At 49.9% G+C, this 17,129-nt stretch overlaps 1 long non-coding RNA gene across 1 annotated transcript; it reads right to left on the reverse strand.

Moving 5' to 3' along the window:
* Window positions 1-5,616: 5,616 nt before the first annotated feature.
* On the reverse strand, window positions 5,617-17,092 carry LOC122462553. Its single transcript, XR_006285180.1, has 4 exons — window positions 16,953-17,092; window positions 15,600-15,680; window positions 6,732-6,875; window positions 5,617-6,242 (listed from the first exon to the last, which is right to left on the reverse strand). It is a non-coding gene; the product is annotated as an uncharacterized LOC122462553 (long non-coding RNA).
* Window positions 17,093-17,129: the final 37 nt, after the last annotated feature.

Here is a 17,129-nt window from a genome sequence, read left to right on the forward strand (position 1 = left end):
TGGGGGGAGAAGACACCTCTCTGATGTGGGCAGATGTTCACTAGGGGTGAGACTGAGAACATCCAACTGAGCTGCATTTGGGTCCCAAGCAAGACTTGAACCTAGGGCCCCAAAAATGAAAGGCTAATGGAAACCTTGGGACCACAGCAAATGTGTCATGTGGGGTAAATACAGCCCACAGCCAGTGCTGCTAAACCCCGGCCTGGTTATTGCTGGGATGGGGGTGGGGGCCAGCTCAGCAACTAGATTGGTGAACAGACTTCTCACCGGCTGGGTTCGGTGGCACATTAGGGAGAACCCTTCCTCAATCTCTATCAAACCACCATAATTTCCCTGCCCCAGTCCTTACTGGTGGGTCCCTCCACCTCTTTGCCTAACATCCCCGACATCGTGCACTCTTGGTTCCCTCCCCAAACCCATGGCCCTTCTTTCCCACGTCCTCCTGCCTTCCAGGTGCTCATCCCTGACCTAGCACTCCCCTTCAGGCTGCCTTCCAAGTGCTCAGCATCCTCTGGTCAGAGGTGTCCTCTGTTAAAAACATCCCTAGGAATGAGGATCATTCATTGATCAAATGCTTGTAGCGGAAAAAGGTATCGTCACGTGTGTCTTCAAAAACTCTGCTCTGCTTGCACAAGAAGAAAGACTGGTTCGGTGCTATAGCAGCTCGTTCTGCTGACTCCCCTCATAACGGCATCTTACAAATGAAACCGCCACCGATCCCAGTGGCCTAGTGCAGGGCGAACAACGTTCTCTTTTCTTTAAACCACCTGCTGGAGCCCAGGACTTATTGGCTGCTGTCGGTGCTGGAGCAGCCAGGGCGGATCTTCGTTCAACAGCACCCTCTCTGGCTGTGGAAGGAGTGATGTGGATGGGCTCGGATAAGAATTCTGTCCAGTTGCCCTTTGGCTGGAATTTAGAATGATGCTGACTGAGGAAGGCAAAATCCTCTTTGCCTTTTGGGTAAAGATGAGTTAAAGTTTGTGAGGAGAGGGAAGTACTGGAAGGAGGAGCTTCAGTTACTGATCCTTCCCCCACCCCAAAAGACAATTTACAATATATTTTAAATTGTTTCCATCGGATGCAGGCCCCTTTCCCAGCTCTTAGACTCCTGGGCCCCTGGCTTATTCTCAGCATCACTCTGACTTATTCTCCTTGACTGAACAGCCTGCAAGACACAGCTTTTTAATTACTCTGTGTAGGTCAGTCCAGCAATCAAACTGGTTGGGAAAAGCCTTAATTATACATCTCCTTCTGATCATGAGCCTATGTAAACTGAATCACCATCCACCCACACAGGGGTGTGTGCACAACCCACTTCTGCCCAGTAGAGGGGACTCTTGAGACATCTTTGGCTGCAAATCTGGCTGTGCTGCAAACCACTGACATGTCCTTTATAAATCACTTTGCTCCTCTCCGTGCCATGTTATCAGGAGCAGGGCTTCTTTCCAGGGTTGGAATCTAATCATAGGTCACTTTTACGGCGGCAGAGGAGTTCAGCATGGCGCTGTGAGGTGCAGTTGGGCTGGGTGCACAGCAGAGCCCGTGTGTCCATACGGCCCAGTGGCTGAAGGACTTGAGCAGGGATCAACCTTATAGACAGCAGGCCTGCTGGCATCCTGCAGCACAGGACAGACACAACGTGGCCCCTGGGTACTTGGGGGCAGGCACAAGGGACTGATCCTAAACGCCGTCAGGAAACAGCAGGTTCACTGCATCGTGCTCCGCTGCTAGGCTAGCCCAGAGCAGGGCAATGGAAATGATCAGGGGCTTCCATACGAGAGAGGCTGAAAGACTAGGGGCTGCTTAGTTTGGGGAGGAGATGGATTAGCGGGGATGCGATTGAGCTATCTAAAATATTGGCTAGTCCCATCACAGTCAGTCGAGTGCTTCTATGTATCCTCCTTTCTAAGACAAGGACAAGGAGGGCAGCTAGATACAGTAAAACACAACCTGTGGAACTCACTGCTGCAGGATAACACTGAAGCCAAGAGCCCAAGGGGATTAATAAAGGACTGGGCGTTTATTTCAACAGTAAGATGATCAGAAGCGATTAGAGCCAGATTCCAGAAGACTTCCAGCTTTGGGAGGTCTGGCTGGCGTTTAGCTCCCGTCCGTGGGACTACAACTCCCAGTGGCCAATTCTTAATGTTGTTTTGTGTGCCACATAGAAATGATGAGCTGTACACTGAAAACCAAACTCACCTTCCCCAGGGTCTTGTTCCATTATTTCCTAGCAAAATATGTCTGGGCTTCTGTGAGGGTTTCCACCTGTCTCCTGGGTCACTTACAGTGGTTCGCACAACAACTGGACCTAAACGGAATTAAAACACAAATAAGGCGCTTTGCATGTTCTTGTCTTTTGTTGTTGTTGTTTCTTTTGCTTTTTTGGTTGCATTTCTATTTATTTATTTATTTTTAGACATGCTAGTAAGTCTGCTAAGGAGCTGGGAGGCACTGAAAAGTATTATTGACAAACATACACATATCACTTTTCACAGCAGACTTACTCAGCCCCAGCAAGCTGGGGGACAAATTAAGCCCTGGATGGGAAGGTGGGTGGGGAGGCAGCGAGAGCCAGGGGCAATGGGGGAATGGATGGGGTGCCGGGGGAGGCGGCGGGGCCAGCAGTGATGTCAAGGGTAGTAAGCGTGGGGCCAGCACCCGAAGCTGGAGCCTAACGCCACATGCCCAGAGCCCACTGCCCCGCAGCTAGGAGCCCCAGCCCGCCGCCCCAGGGCTGAAGCCAGAAGTCTGAGCCCCACTGTCCCCAGGAGGGTGGGGAATTCACACCAGCTGCCTTCTCCTCTGGCATTCATTGCTCCACCAGGGGGCAGGGCCCAACCCCTGCTGGCAGACCCTGGGGAGGAGCTGCTGCTTCCTGCCCCCAATCACCACCCAGGAGCCTGTGGCCGCAAGAAAAGCCCCTGGTGGCTGTGTTTGAGAAACACTGCTTTAGAAGCTGGTCATCTTAATCTAAGGGGGAGTGCACTGGACTGGGAATCAGGGGATCTGGATTCTATTCCCAGCTCTATCCCTGCCTTGCTGGGTGACCTTGGGCCTCTGGTTCCTGTCCCACCCTTTGTCTCGTGTATGTAAGATGTTCAGGGCAGGGGCTCTGTGTGTGGGGTGGGGTGCTCAGCACAGTGGGGTCTTGCTGTTAGATGGGTCCTGTTGGTACTACTGTGTTACAAATCAATTAGGGCAGGAATTACTCTTAAAGGAGAATTGGGGTGGTAAGCGTGGGGCAGGCTTGGCTTCCAAGGGATAGCAGCTGCTATGCTTTGTTTTCAGAAGCATCCCTGGCAAAACAGTCAATTGCGTTACAAGATGGGGAGGGAGAGTTTCCGCAAACTCCCCCATGCCTCTGTTCCCTCCCCCTCCCCATGAGCAGTCCCATCCCTAGCACGAGGTTTAATGAAAGAAGGGGTGGGTGCACGAAAGCCTGCTCTGCACACGGCTTTTGTACCGGTATAACTGTCCTGAGCAGGGGTGTGACTTTCTGTTAACGAGCTGATTAGACGGGCACAACCCCCTAGCGTGGACCCAGTTAGACCAGTACAAAGATGCCTTCCTATGCAGGGATAGCTATACCACTGTGAGCACCTCTGGCTGTGTTTGTACAGCCCCTAGCACAGCTGCGGGTGGTATCGTCTATGATGGAGGCCCCTATGTGTTATTGCAGTGCAAATAAATAATGTACATTGGATCTCCTGCGAGAAAAGGCCCTAGAAATGCGCAGAGGATCAGAAAATGATCCGTTGCCTCCTGACCCTCCCCAGCCCTGCCCTCCCCCCAGTTCATCTCCCAGCGAGCTGGGCTCCCCCAGATGGCCCTGACTCTCTCTCTCTTTCTCGTCTCGCTCTCTCAGGCTTTAAATCGTGTGTGAGCAGCGGGAGCAGCCAGCCCCCCATGGTGAACAGCAAACACCTGAGAGTCCCGGCCATTATCATCACACCTCCTACCCCCACGGGCATGACGCTGTCCAGAGATGCCAGGCAGCCAGGTGAAGATCCGGCGCGCAACAACTGCTGAGCCAGATGCTGTGAGACGAGGAGCAGCGCAGCACGCGAGGCGAGCACCGGAGAGCGCATGAAAGAGCAGGCGCTGTTTCACAGGCACCGGGAACAGCTTGCATGGGAACCCATCTGTGCCGTGTGTTTTCCCCTGTCCCTTCCCCCTCCCTTTAACAGGGTTTATTAAAGATTTATTAATGGATCTGCATACACCGCACTACTGGGACTGTCACACTGCTCCGAACTCCAGCAAGCTGTGGCATGTTAAGTAATTAGCCAGGCAGCTCCTCTCAGGGAGTGATGGAGCAGATTGATGGCTGGGGTGGGGGAGACGGCCGCACTGCTGCATCACGGTGATTTGGAGGTGGCTTTTTCGGCGCGGGCCCAGACTGTAGCCTTCCCTTGGCCATTCAAATCACCATAAAAGGGCATGGCTGGGGCCGAAGCTAAATCAAGGGGCAGGCGCAGGGAGCATTCTCTGCCCTGGTCACCGAAATCCTTTCTGCGGCTCCTTAATAGATCGGGTTGTTCTTGTGGATCCTCCGTGCCATCAGTAAGGCAGCAGGATATGCGTCGCGTCCTGCCCCGATGGAAGCCGAGCGGCCCAAGTTTTGGCTGGGCTCGCCATCCCGCAGGCTGGCTGGCAGGGTGGAAAGGTTCCGCTTCGAGTGCCAGATCGCCGCGGGGAAGACACTGAACATTTTAGCGGCAGGCGACTGCTATGCTGCAACCCATAGGCAAGGCTGGTGGCTCCCGATCTAGGAGAGGAGCGCGAGCCGGGATGGAAGGGACAGATCGCTGCCATCAGGTCGGAGAGGCCGGGTGCCAGCCCTCTCCTGGTGGCCAGGAGGTGAGCACTCCAGTGCTTGACATGGCAACATCTCACCAGAGCCCTGTGTTCATGGGAAGGACCAGGAAAACCTGACCTCGGCCCTGGCCGTCACCTGAACGGGGGTCGTCACAGGCCTTCAGCTGCATGAGCCCAGAGACGACGGGAGCGTCACAATGTTTTCTGTACCAAGTTCATGCTCCAGCATTTCTGATGTACCAAACCCAGGTGGCCAAAGGTGGGGGAATCCCAGCTAGGTTTGCAGGGGGGAGGGAGGTTTGGATCTATTTGAGGAGAGGCAGATGCAAGCCGCTGATGGGAATACAAGCCTGCCATCAGTTTCAGTGTGTGGCAACCTTGCTTCCTTGATCACTTCTTTCAGCATGACCTGAGCATGTGCCCTGCTGCTCTGTGGGGATAGGTACCAGTAGCCCAAGGAAGAGCCCATCTGAGCTTCACAGAGTGGGGAGAGGAGGGAGCTCTTTTGTGTATCATAGAATCATAGAATATCTGGGTTGGAAGGGACCTCAGGAGGCATCTAGTCCAACCCCCTGCTCAAAGCGGACCAATCCCCAACTAAATCATCCCAGCCAGGGCTTGGTCAAGCCTGACCTTGAAAACCTCTGTGGACGTTGCCTAGAGGATTTGGGCTACTGGGACCCCTCCCCATCTGGATCTGCTGGCCCAGGCAGCACTTTCTTTGCTGCTGGAAGTGGCTAGATTGGGATGCTGCTGACTGGAGTTTGTGCCTGGAGCCATCGCCCACAACCCCCTGGCAGGCCAGCCTGATCGAGGATCTCTGAGGGGTGGGGGCATGGAATTCCTCCTCTCCCAGAAGAGTGAGCGAGGCATGGAGAGCCCTGGTGCAGCTGGGCAGCCCTTCGCGGTTGGCTTGGGCGCTCATGACACCTGTGTGTCCTTCACCCTTTCCTTGCCAGCACGTGGGCATGCAGTGTGGGGAGGGGAGCAGATGCACATAACTGTGAGATACCGTGGCAGAGTCGCGGTGAGATACAGCGGGGAGAACAACCTGAGAATTCCCCATCCTGACAAAGGAACTGAATTCACCAAAGGGCAGAGTCTGCTGCCTCTAGGGGTGGGGGCCATCTGTCCCAGTCTATGCCACCAATGCAAGCTGGTCTCGTGTACTTGTGGGATCCTAACCATGTCATGAGGGTGAATGGGCATGTTTTAAAGTGGACTGTCTTGGCAATATTTTAAAAAGGGCTAGGAGTGATTTATAAGGACTTGTTATTTTATTACAAATAAAGATCTCTTTGCCCCACGGTCTCTGTCAGATTGTCTGTGTGGAAAACCCCGGCACTCCCCTTGCTCCGGCATGTTGTGTCTTGCCTCATCAAAGCAGCATCCCAGGCTCAGGTATGGAACTGGTCCCAAATCTGAAACAATTATGCTCAGTGACCAAAGACAGGTGTGTTATAAAATGGGTGCACAGCTCCAATCCCTCCCCCAGCCCTGGCTGACTGCAGGGCATGTGGCGATGGACTCATGGTTCAACATGTCTCCTCTGTGCCTGGTCCACGGAAGGGGGAGTCTGTTACAGTGCTCAGTGTGCCAGCCTGGCTCTTTAGCTCAATCCCTGGCAACTCATGCTCTAGGGGTCCTCTGTTCAATCCCTGGCATCAGCCAAAATGGCAGCCATCACAAAAGTGGCCCTGTCTTGTCTTCACGTGGGAAGCTGAAAGTAATGTGGGTGATGACGAAAGGGACACTTGTTTTGCTCCTAAGCGTTGCCCAGGGCAGAGCTATAGAGACTCCAGAATGGAGCAAGGCCATGGAACTGTCTGCGCTGAGACAGAAAACATGGAGAGACACGGGTATACAACCAAGTCCTTTCCTTTCGCACTTCCGAGGGCATTTAACCTCACCCTGGGGAACGTTCCCTGCTTGGATCCTCACAATGGAGCTTGTCTTGGCTGTTCTGCTCTTCCTCTGTTTGCCGAACTCTCCACTGGGGTCAGCTGGAAATGAGCCCATGGAGTGAGAGCGGAAGATCAGAGTCAGGATCTGCCCTGGGAACAGACAGCGGAATGTTACTGGCCTCCACGCGCACTGAACTCCCCAGAATCCAGCAGGCCCTGGCCAGCTAATTCACCCTTCTGAAGACTTCCCATCCTTTAATGTCCACTCCCCCGGGACCTCCTCCGTAGCAGCGTGGATTTGCTTTCGTGCTGTGCCGTTGCAGCCTCGGAACCCTATGGTGTACTCCTGGGGCCGCTGGCAGGCAGTGCCATGCCATGCCAGAATGCCCTGGGAAGAGGGCGAGATGGCAGTCTCCATCAGCACCGGTGCTGACTTCTTCTCAACCCGGGGGGTGCTTGACCTCCTCCCCGCCCCAGGCCCTGCCTCCCACTCCATCCCTTCCCCCGAAGCCCCACCCTGCCTCTTCCCGCCCTTGCGTTACCCCTGCCCCCACTCCACCCCTTCCCCCAAGCTCCCAACCCTACCCCGACTCTTCCCGACCCCTCCTCTGAGCGCACCCTGTCCCCGCTCCTCCCTCTCCCTTCCAGTGCCTCCTGCACACTGTGGAACAGCTGATACTGTGGAGGGTGAGAGGCACTGGGAGGGAGGGGGAGAAGTTGATCAGCGGGGCTGCTGGCAGGGAGGAGGCGCTGGCGGGAGGGCCTAGGGGGGAGTTGGCACCTGCTAATTTTTTCTCGTGGGTGCTCCTACATTATAAAATAACAATCTCAGAGACCCAGTTACAGCGTGGTTGGGTTCTGCAGTGTAGATGGGCCCGAACCATACTATCAAATTGTGCTACAGCCTTGCTTCGTGCCACTGGAGTACGGTTCGAGGAGACAACTGTGTCCCATCTATTCTACAATATGCAACCAGGAAGCTGGGGGGGGGCAACTGGGTTGTAAATAGAGCCCCTAATAGGTTTCTTTTTGCAGTGTAGCTGGGCCCTGACACGGTACCAGAGCCTCATTGGTCCCTGCCGGAAGAAAGAGCTCAGTGCTGTACAAAGTTCTACAAGCTGAGAGTACAGAGCCACATGAGGGCAGCTGTGCCCATCACCACTAATGTGCAGGCACAATGGAGCATGCCAAGTCATTAGGCCAGGGAAGGAGCTCCACAATAGACTTAGGGAGATGGAAGCTCCCACCTTCCCTGACATACCCTTCTTGGGGCTCATTACTGGAGTGCAGCTGTCACCTCAGCCAGAGAAAAGAAGTATCAGCTTTGTCAAACAATAAGGTCTTAATTGGGCTGGAGACCCGCCAAAGAGTAACAGTTAAAACACCCATGCAAGGGATTGTGGGTGGCGTTATGTAAATTTCATAGAGGCTGAAACAACTGTACTACAGTGGTAGAGATGAGGCCCCTTAGAGGATGAGAGAATGTGCAAGCGTCAGCGTTGCCTGCATGGACATGAATCACGGCCAGCCGCTGAATTCAAATTACAGGACCCTGATGTCTGTCAGGAGCCCAGCGGTCACTGCACTGAGTGTAATTCTAACCCAACTGCTATTTGCTGTCAGCAATGCATTTGTTGGCTAGCCATAGTTGCCGGGCTGCAGGCTGCTGCCTGGGTTCAACACCAGGGAGTTGCACGTAGTCTGGTAAGGTCTTTGATTGGGGGAGGTTCTGGGAACCTGCAGCTGCTGCAGCCGGGCGGCAGTCAGAGAAGCACCTGTGACAAGCATCAGAGTAAGTAAAAAGGACGCTGTGCTGCCGGCGTAGCTGATCCAGTCTCTGTTTGATGGCCACTCTCAGCATGAACCTGACTCATGAGTCCCTGAGGCTGCAACGCCTCTTGCTGTCAGCTACTGTGCTCATGTCTTCCTCGGATTTCCATTCACCTTTCCTCCTCCCTTTTCTTTTCAAAGCTTATAGTGCCCATAGCAATGGCCAGTCACGAGCTGTGGGTGAAATGAAGGGAGAAAGGAAAGGCCTGGGCTGCCCCACCTCTGCCACTGTCTTAGGAGCCTTATAATGCCAGGCTTAATATTGAGTCTTGGCACATGGCCTGGAGGAAACAACCCTGCAGACTGACCTTCGCTTCCCAGGTGCATCCCCAGAAATTTGCTGATGTTCCCGGTCTGAATCAATGGAAATTGTGAGTGGCTTGGCAGCCCTGCTGATTCCTGTGCCCACCTCGGGCTGTGTTCTTGTCAGCTCTTGCAAGCTAAGTAAGGTGGCTGACTCAGTAATCCAAGAAGAGCAATGGGGTACAATGTTGGTGATTCAGCCGATGGCACTCTTCCCTTTGAATTAGTGATGAACCAATGCCCCGGTGTTGTCTTAGGAAATGCCCTGCTGCCGGAGGTGCTGTCCTTTCGCAGACACACAGAACCAATCCCTGACATAACAAATCCAATGGTAATTTTGGTAGGAGGGAGGGGTGTTAGTCCTGCCTGGGTTTTGCCATTCTGTTTCTCTAATTTCCTCTGCAGTTTCAAGGAGATGCATAATACTATTTCACTTGCTGTCCAAACTTGTTGGCATAGTTTTACCGTGAGCTGTTAAACCACATCCATGTTCCACCCCAGTGATGGGTGCATTTCAGCAGTGGATGAAGTGATTCCCACGTATATACTTTAGAAGGTGTAATGGGTAAAGTGTTTTGAGATCCAAGCTACTCTAGAAATACAAGATACTATGTATTCTGATCAAACCACTGTGCATTTCCCTTCTCCAACTTTTCATGATCAGGGACACTTGCATGGGAACAAGAGCATTGTGTCTTAAATGTCTGATGGCTCCTGTTCATTCCTCGTGTGATTTAATGACCCTTGATGGCATCATGAATGTGAGTATTGTGATGTTCCCTAGGATTGTTGAGACTCCACTAGGGAATAAGCTGCAGTCACTTACAAATTCGGAAGGCACTAAGAACTGTTTTCCTGCACGTGTCGTAACTGTAAAGAACAAGGGGGAGAAATGCAGAAAATAGACTCCTCTGTAGATACAAAGCTTATCCTTGTTTTCTTTGGCTTGTCAGCTGTCATGCACGAATCCATGGATGCCCTGAATTTCAGGCTTCTACCCCACTATTGTGCTTATCTTAAGAAACCTACACGAAGTGGATGCTGCTAAGAGCTCTTCCAAAACAGGTTTCAGAGTAGCAGCCGTGTTAGTCTGTATCCACAAAAAGAAAAGGAGTACTTGTGGCACCTTAGAGACTAACAAATAAATCTCCATATCTGTGTATTAATATCTTTGACTCTAAAACCTGAAAGAGTTTTAAAAAAATCTAGGGATTTTCAACAGTGTTGATCAAACTCTGCTTCTGCTGCATCCCATGGTAAAGCTCTCATTGACTTCAGTGGCAGCAGAGTTAGGCCAGTGCTGTACGCTCCTGAAAATCCGGCCCCATTTCCTTTACCATTTATTTAGAACATGTTGGCAGTCCAACACAAAAGGCTCAGCCTACTTCCACAGCAAAAATGAATTCCACCTGTGATCACTCAGCTCAGAACCACTCCACACCCTTGTCACTCAACACCCCCTTAATCAAAGGCCCGCAAAAAGAAATAAGCCTTTTGCCCTGCACTTGTGCCCTATGTGACCAACCAAGAAATCAGATTCCAGAATCATGGATCTTCTGCTGTCTCTGTTCACTTTTTATGCCTCCTTGTTCAAGTTGAAGGAAACTAAGCTAGTTGGTTTCATGACCTGGTTCTAGTCAGTTTCACGTTCAGATTTTTACCCATGACCCCAGAGCTACAGCAGCACAAGCGAACGAAATGCAAACCCTACTCACACCGATGTTTAATAAAAAACATTCAGACGTGGGGTCTAAGCAGTTTGAGTGTGTCCCACTAATGTGCTTTGGGGAGGATATTGGTGGCATTCTGTTTGTTTTTAATATGAAGAGCAAAATGAACTGATTCCAAATGGCACTAACAGGGAAACTAAGTAAGTGGCATGACAGAGATCATCCTGTGAACATTAACATCTTAAACATAATCGCAGGCTGGGTCTTTCCACCCTGACCCTAACATTACACATAAAGATCCTCCACATCCCATGATGAGACATGGGGTCTTTGCTACCAAGAAACAGAATTAATCAGAAACCTACAGGAAAAGTGGGGGAAGAGTGTGAAAACAGATGGAAATTTAATTTTTTAATGACAGCAGCAGATGGCAAAAGACACAAAAGTGTATTCACACCATGTCAGAGCCATTTATAGACTGCCTGGCACTGCCGTAATGCATTCCAATAGGGTTTAGATTATTGCTCCCCTGAGACATGCAGGCAATTGGCTTTCGAGTGAAATTGTATTATTTTTCTTGCTGCAAACTCTGAAAATAAAAGTTTCACTGTGATTACCGAGGTGCCCTTAAAGTCACTGATAGGTAAATGGTGGAGTAAATATATTGAATGAAATTGAGTGTGCACCTCCTCCCAGTGCCTACGGAGAGAATATTCTGACCTCAGAGCTTCACTCTCTTCCCACAGTGGCTTTACACCATCAGAAGGCTATTGGCTTCAGTGGTATTACCCTTGATCTACAGCAGCCTAACTGGAGAATCGGGCCTGCAGTAACTTCAGTGAGAGATCTAAAGGCACAAAATGTGGGCCTTTTGAGATCTGACTCTTGATCTGCATTTTACAAATTTGTCCTGACATCTAAAATAGGCTACATCAGGAATCGGCAACCTTTGTCACGCAGCCCACCAGGGTAAGGCCCCTGGTGGGCTGGGCCGGTTTGTTTACTTGACGTGTCTGCAGGTTTGGCCGATCGCGGCTCCCACTGGCCGCGGTTTGCCGCTCCAGGCCAATGGGGGCTGCGGGAAGTGGTGCGGGCCGAGGGATATGCTGGCTGCCGCTTCCCCCAGCCCCCATTGGCCTGGGGCAGCAAACTGCTGCCAGTGGGAGCCGCGATCAGCCGAACCTACAGACGCAGCAAGTAAACAAACCAGCCCGGCCCGCCGGGCTTACCCTGGTGGGCTGTGTGACAAAGGTTGCCGATCCCTGGGCTACATTAATCCACCCAGATTTGGACACCCCTGAACGTTGAGGTGTTTGAAAGCCAAAGTGGGATTTTGGAGCTTAAGTCCATCTCTTGTGTTTAAATCAAGACAGAGCTGAGTTATGGAGATTGGATCTGGAAATGCACTGGAATCTGAGCTTCTCCTAAGTCTGGATTGCTGAACATTTCAAATGTAAAGCTGGGTTTCTTGCCCTCTCACAGCCCATTTCCTTGTCCTGTTTCATCCTGCTATTGTGATCAGCACAGGCCTGTATGCCTTTCCCATGGATCGAGCAGCAGAAGCTGCTGTGACTGTCAGAGGTAAGGGACCTTCAGAACAAAGATCTTCACTAAGGATGTCTCTGTGTTTGGGATCTTTGCCCCTGTGTAGCTATCCCAGTGTAGCTCCACAAGTGCAACCTCTCAGGGTAGACACGCTGCACTTGTTTAAATCAGGGCTTGCACTGGTACAGCCTCCCCTGATTAGAAGCTGGAAGCACTTTCAGTCCTACATATGCCATATTTTGAGAGTTCTCTTCATCAGAGTGAATTTAGAGCTAACAGAACCCAGGGCAGTGCTTACCTAATGCAATTTCTTTGTCAGTTACTCTTTTCACTGTTTCAGGTTTGCTCCAGTATTAGAGTTGTTCTTTAAACCTGTGAAGATCAGAGCTGTGAGAAATCTGGTGATTACCATTGCTAAGGGTTGCATCATGAGTCTTCTGTGTTTTGATTTCCGGGGGCTGGGGTTTGCACCTGAGTTTTACTTTGAATGCAGGGGTTCCAACAAACTCAAAATGTCAAAAGCAAACTCAGGCAACATCATTGAGTTTTGCCTGGTTTGGGGCTGAAATCATGGCTCTTGCGCTAGAAATACATAGAGAGATGGAGAAAAGCCAATGACAACCATTTCCAAAACCAAACTCGCGTCTGGTTTTGGTGTTGCCAGCCAGCGCTCATGATAGCTGGTGTTTTTCTTAAAGCCTCAGCTCCTGGAGACTGGTGGTTCCATCTTCTATGAGAATCTCTATGAAAGAACTCCCTTTAAAACAAGAAGTAAGTTTCTAATCCTGATTGTTGTGGAGGAGAGCTGAAAAATGTGATGTCTAACGGCTCAGAAACCAGGAAGTTGATAAAAAGGACTGCACATGTGTTAGTGTTAAAAATCTCATGATTTTTAAACCAATCTCATGTTTTGGGGCCTGATTCATTTTTTTTTTAAATGCTTGGGGTTAGTGATATTCCAATTGGCACTATTTGGTCCCTCCTTGTTGGGAGGCACAGCAAGGAAGCTAAGGGTGATCGAGTGATGGAGACTGAGCTGCTTTCTCACCCCCAACAGACGGTTCCCCCAGTCAGAAATGAGACACCTCGCCAGGGGCAGCTTGCCCTGCCAGTGCCACTCCCAATGCTGTCCCTCTTCCACTGATAAACAGAGGCCCGAGGAGCTGCCCGTCTGGCACTTTTCATACACACAAAACTCACTTAATTAAAAAAAAAGCCCTTAGGGCGTCATAAAATAACAATCAATAAAAATCAATCAATAGGAACCATTGGCAGCTGCTGCGAGTAAGATGGCGCTTCGATTTATTTTTTATGGGAAGGGGGTGAGAGCAGAGTGAAGGAGAATCAGACCCAGACATAACAAGGCCTTTGAGTGACAGCCACAAAATGGGATTATTATCATCCTGCAACTGTGGTGCTATCATTTTTCATTTTTATTCATGCAATGTAGAGTGGTTCGGCTCTCAATGCTACAGATCCTGGTTTGGGTGAGGGAGAGAATAACGGAGTGGATGATGAGGGGTAAGAAGAGGAAAAGTGGCTCCCTGGGAAAGACTTTTTGTGGGGAAACACAGTATACCTGACACTGGGTCCTTTTTATTCTTCCCATTGCATCAAGGTTGCTGCTGTTGCTGGGACACCACGGAGGCAAGACAGAGAAATAGGTGGTGTTTTGAACAGGACTGCAAGAACACACCATTAAATAGATCTGTCACTGCTAATATTGTTTGAAGGCTTTCTGTTTCCATGACAACCTGACAACCTAACAGCCTGGCTGACAGTGCTCTAAATCACTCTGGGATAAAAGCCTTTTATTTTTTTCTTTCCCCTGCATAACTTTGGACATTAACATCTTCAATGTGTCTTGACAGTTTTATTTGTTGTTTTTTTCTTAGAATCATAGGGTTAGAAGGCACCACAAGGACCATATAGTCTAACCCCCTGCCAAGATGTAGGATTTGTTGTGTCTAAACCATCCAAGACAGATGGCTCCAGCCTCCTTTTGAAAACCTCCAGTGAAGAAGCTTCCACAACCTCCCTAGACAGTCTGTTCCATTGTCCTACTGTTCTTACAGCTAGAAAGTTTTTCCTGAGATTTAATCTAAATCTGCTAAACTGTAGTTTGAACCCATTGCCTCTTGTCCTGTCCTCTTTGGCAAAAGAGAACAACTTTTCTTCCTCTTTTTTTATGGCAGCCTTTCAAGTATCTAAAGACCACTGTCATATCCCCACTTAATCTCCTCTTTTCCAAACTAAACGTACCCAGTTCCTTCAGTTTTTGCTCATATGGCTTGCATTCCATCCCTTTGATCATCTTTGTCGCTTGCCTCTGAATCCTTTCCAGTTTCTCTACATCCTTTCTATACACTGGAGACCAAAACTGGATACAGTACTTCATCTAAGGCCTAACCAGTGCCGAGTAGAGTGGTACTATCACCTCCCATGACTTTCATGCTATGCTTCTGTTAACACAATCTAAAACTGCATTTACTTTTTTGGCAACAGCTTTGCATTGCTGACTCATGCTGAGGTTTTGATCCACCACAACTCAGATCCTTTTCAGCAGTGCTGCTGCCAAGCCAGTTTTCCCCCATTCTGTATTTGGTTTTTCTTCCCTAAGTGTAGCACCTTACATTTGTCTTTGTTGAATTTCATTTTGTTGTTTATATATATGTATATATAGCCCAGTTCTCCAGTTTATCAAGATCCCTCTGAATTTTAGCTCTATCCTGCCAAGTATTGGCAACCACTCCTAGGTTTGTGTCATCTGCAAACTTGGTCAGTATGCTCTCTATATCTACATCCAGGTCATTAATAAAGATGTTAAACACTGGACGCAGAACAGATCCCTGTCAAAAGGCATTGAGACCTCCCTCCAATCTGACATCAGTCCATTAATAGTTACTTTTTGTTTGCAGTTGTTTAACCAATTGTGTATCCTCAGAATGTTGGGAATCATTAAGAAAGGGATAGATACAAAGACAGAAAATATCACATTGCCTCTATATAAATCCATGGTACACCCATATCTTGAATACTGCATGCAGATGTGGTTGCCCCATCTCAAAAAAGATATATTGGAATTGGAAAAGGTACAGAAAAGGGCAACAAAAATGATTAGGGGTATGGAACGGCTGCCATATGAGAAGAGATTAATAAGACTGGGACTTTTCAGCTTGGAAAAGAGACGACTAAGGGGGGATATGATTGAGGCCTATAAAATCATGACTGGTGTGGAGAAAGTGTTATTTACCCCTTCTCATAACACAAGAACTATGGATCACCAAATAAAATGAATAGGCAGCAGGTTGAAAACAAGCAAAAGGAAGTATTTTTTCACACAACGCACAGTCAACCTGTGGAACTCCTTGCCAGAGGATGTTGTGAAGGCCAAGACTATAACAGGGTTCAAAAAAGAACTAGATAAGTTCATGGAGGATAGGTCCATCAATGGCTATTAGCCAGGATGTTCTTATGTTCTCTTAATAGTAGTTCTGTCAAGCCCACATTTCTCCAGCTTACTTACCACAGTGTCAGGTCAAAAGCCTTGCTGAAGTCCCGGTACATTATGTTCCCTGCATTCCTCCTATCCACCAAATCAGTCACACTGTCAAAGAAGGAAATCAAGCTGGTTTGGAATGATTTGTTCTTGGTAAATCCATGCTGTTTGCTAGCGATTACCCCTTCATCCTCCATTCTTAAACACATCCTGATTGCTGTGTGTTTGGAGATGGTTTTTCTTTTTAATTAACAAGTGATGGGGAGAAAGATCAAGATCAGAGGTGAGGAATAGTTGAAAAATCCCTCCTTAAAATACTTCTCTGCTGTGATGCTTACAACATCCCCAACAATGATTGTGGGCAGGGAGGCAGCTGGTTTGCTCGGACTGTTTTTCATGCTGATTAATGCCATCTCTTTATTTCCTTGGGCTCAGCCCGGTTGTCTATTTTTGGCTGTGATCTTACACTAGAGCATAAGCTCTTCAGGGCTGGGACTATCTGTTATACATTTGTACAGTGCCTAGTACAATAGGGCCTTCGCCTCTAGGTGCTATCTTATTAATATTAATAAATCAAGATCCCTTCTCTGTCCAAGACACACCACTGTCACAGATAGCGATGGGAAAACAAAGCAACAATTCCATAAACCTGCAGTTAAAGAAATACAGAGTGAAGAGTCAAATGCCTAAACCAAACTGGCGAAACAGATTGCAGGCTGTGAATTGCTCAGATACTATGGTAATGGGGATTGGGGACCATATAAGATCTGTAGAGAGGTGAAAGGCAGCAGAGGATCTGGAACTTAGATCCTCCCACTCTCACTGCTTTTGGCATCTACAGCAAAGTCAGGTGTTTACCTGCAGCGTAGCTGTACTTGTGCAAACCTTTAGCAGAGCTGGGAGCTGTGCGGCAGAGGTGTAAACTGTGCCCCATGCCTAAAACCCCAGGGTAGGCCAGGGCTGAGACTCGGGCTCTTGGCTCTCAGCCCGCTCAGGGTCGGTGCCAGATGTGCCAAGGCCCAGTGGAGCACAGCTGCACGGGTGATGCTGATTAGGAGGAAGGGGAGCAGAGCACAGGCTGCAAAGGAGAGAGATGGCTCTGGAGTCCTGCAGCCGGCTGGAAACATGGCGCAATGGCCCAGGAGGGGAGATTGGCCCCTAACCTAAAACATCTGGAGTGGGGGCTGCTCTGTTCCCCGGGGGGCTGGAGGGGGCAGAGCAGGAGGCAATGGGACTGGGGGGAGCTCCATCTCCTTGGGGCCGGACTCCAGGTCCGGAGGGGAATCCCCCGCGGGAACGCGCAGTGCGGGGTCTATGACACACGGTAGGGCGGGCTCAGCCAGGCTCGAAGACGGCAGCGGGCCTGAGTCACTGCCTCACCCTCTGGGAATGGGGCCTACACGGGCCGGCGGCATCCCGCGGGGACCATCCCCCCTCAAGGGACCGTCCTCCCGCCCAGCCTGAGGCCCTGGGCTCAAGAGCGTTCTGATTGGCTGGAACTCATTCTAGCCGCTCAGCCAATCGCGTAGCACGATGTATGTGACTAAGCCAATCAGA

This window comes from Chelonia mydas, chromosome 12 (assembly GCF_015237465.2).
Source record: "Chelonia mydas isolate rCheMyd1 chromosome 12, rCheMyd1.pri.v2, whole genome shotgun sequence".
Taxonomy (NCBI): Eukaryota; Metazoa; Chordata; order Testudines; family Cheloniidae; genus Chelonia; species Chelonia mydas.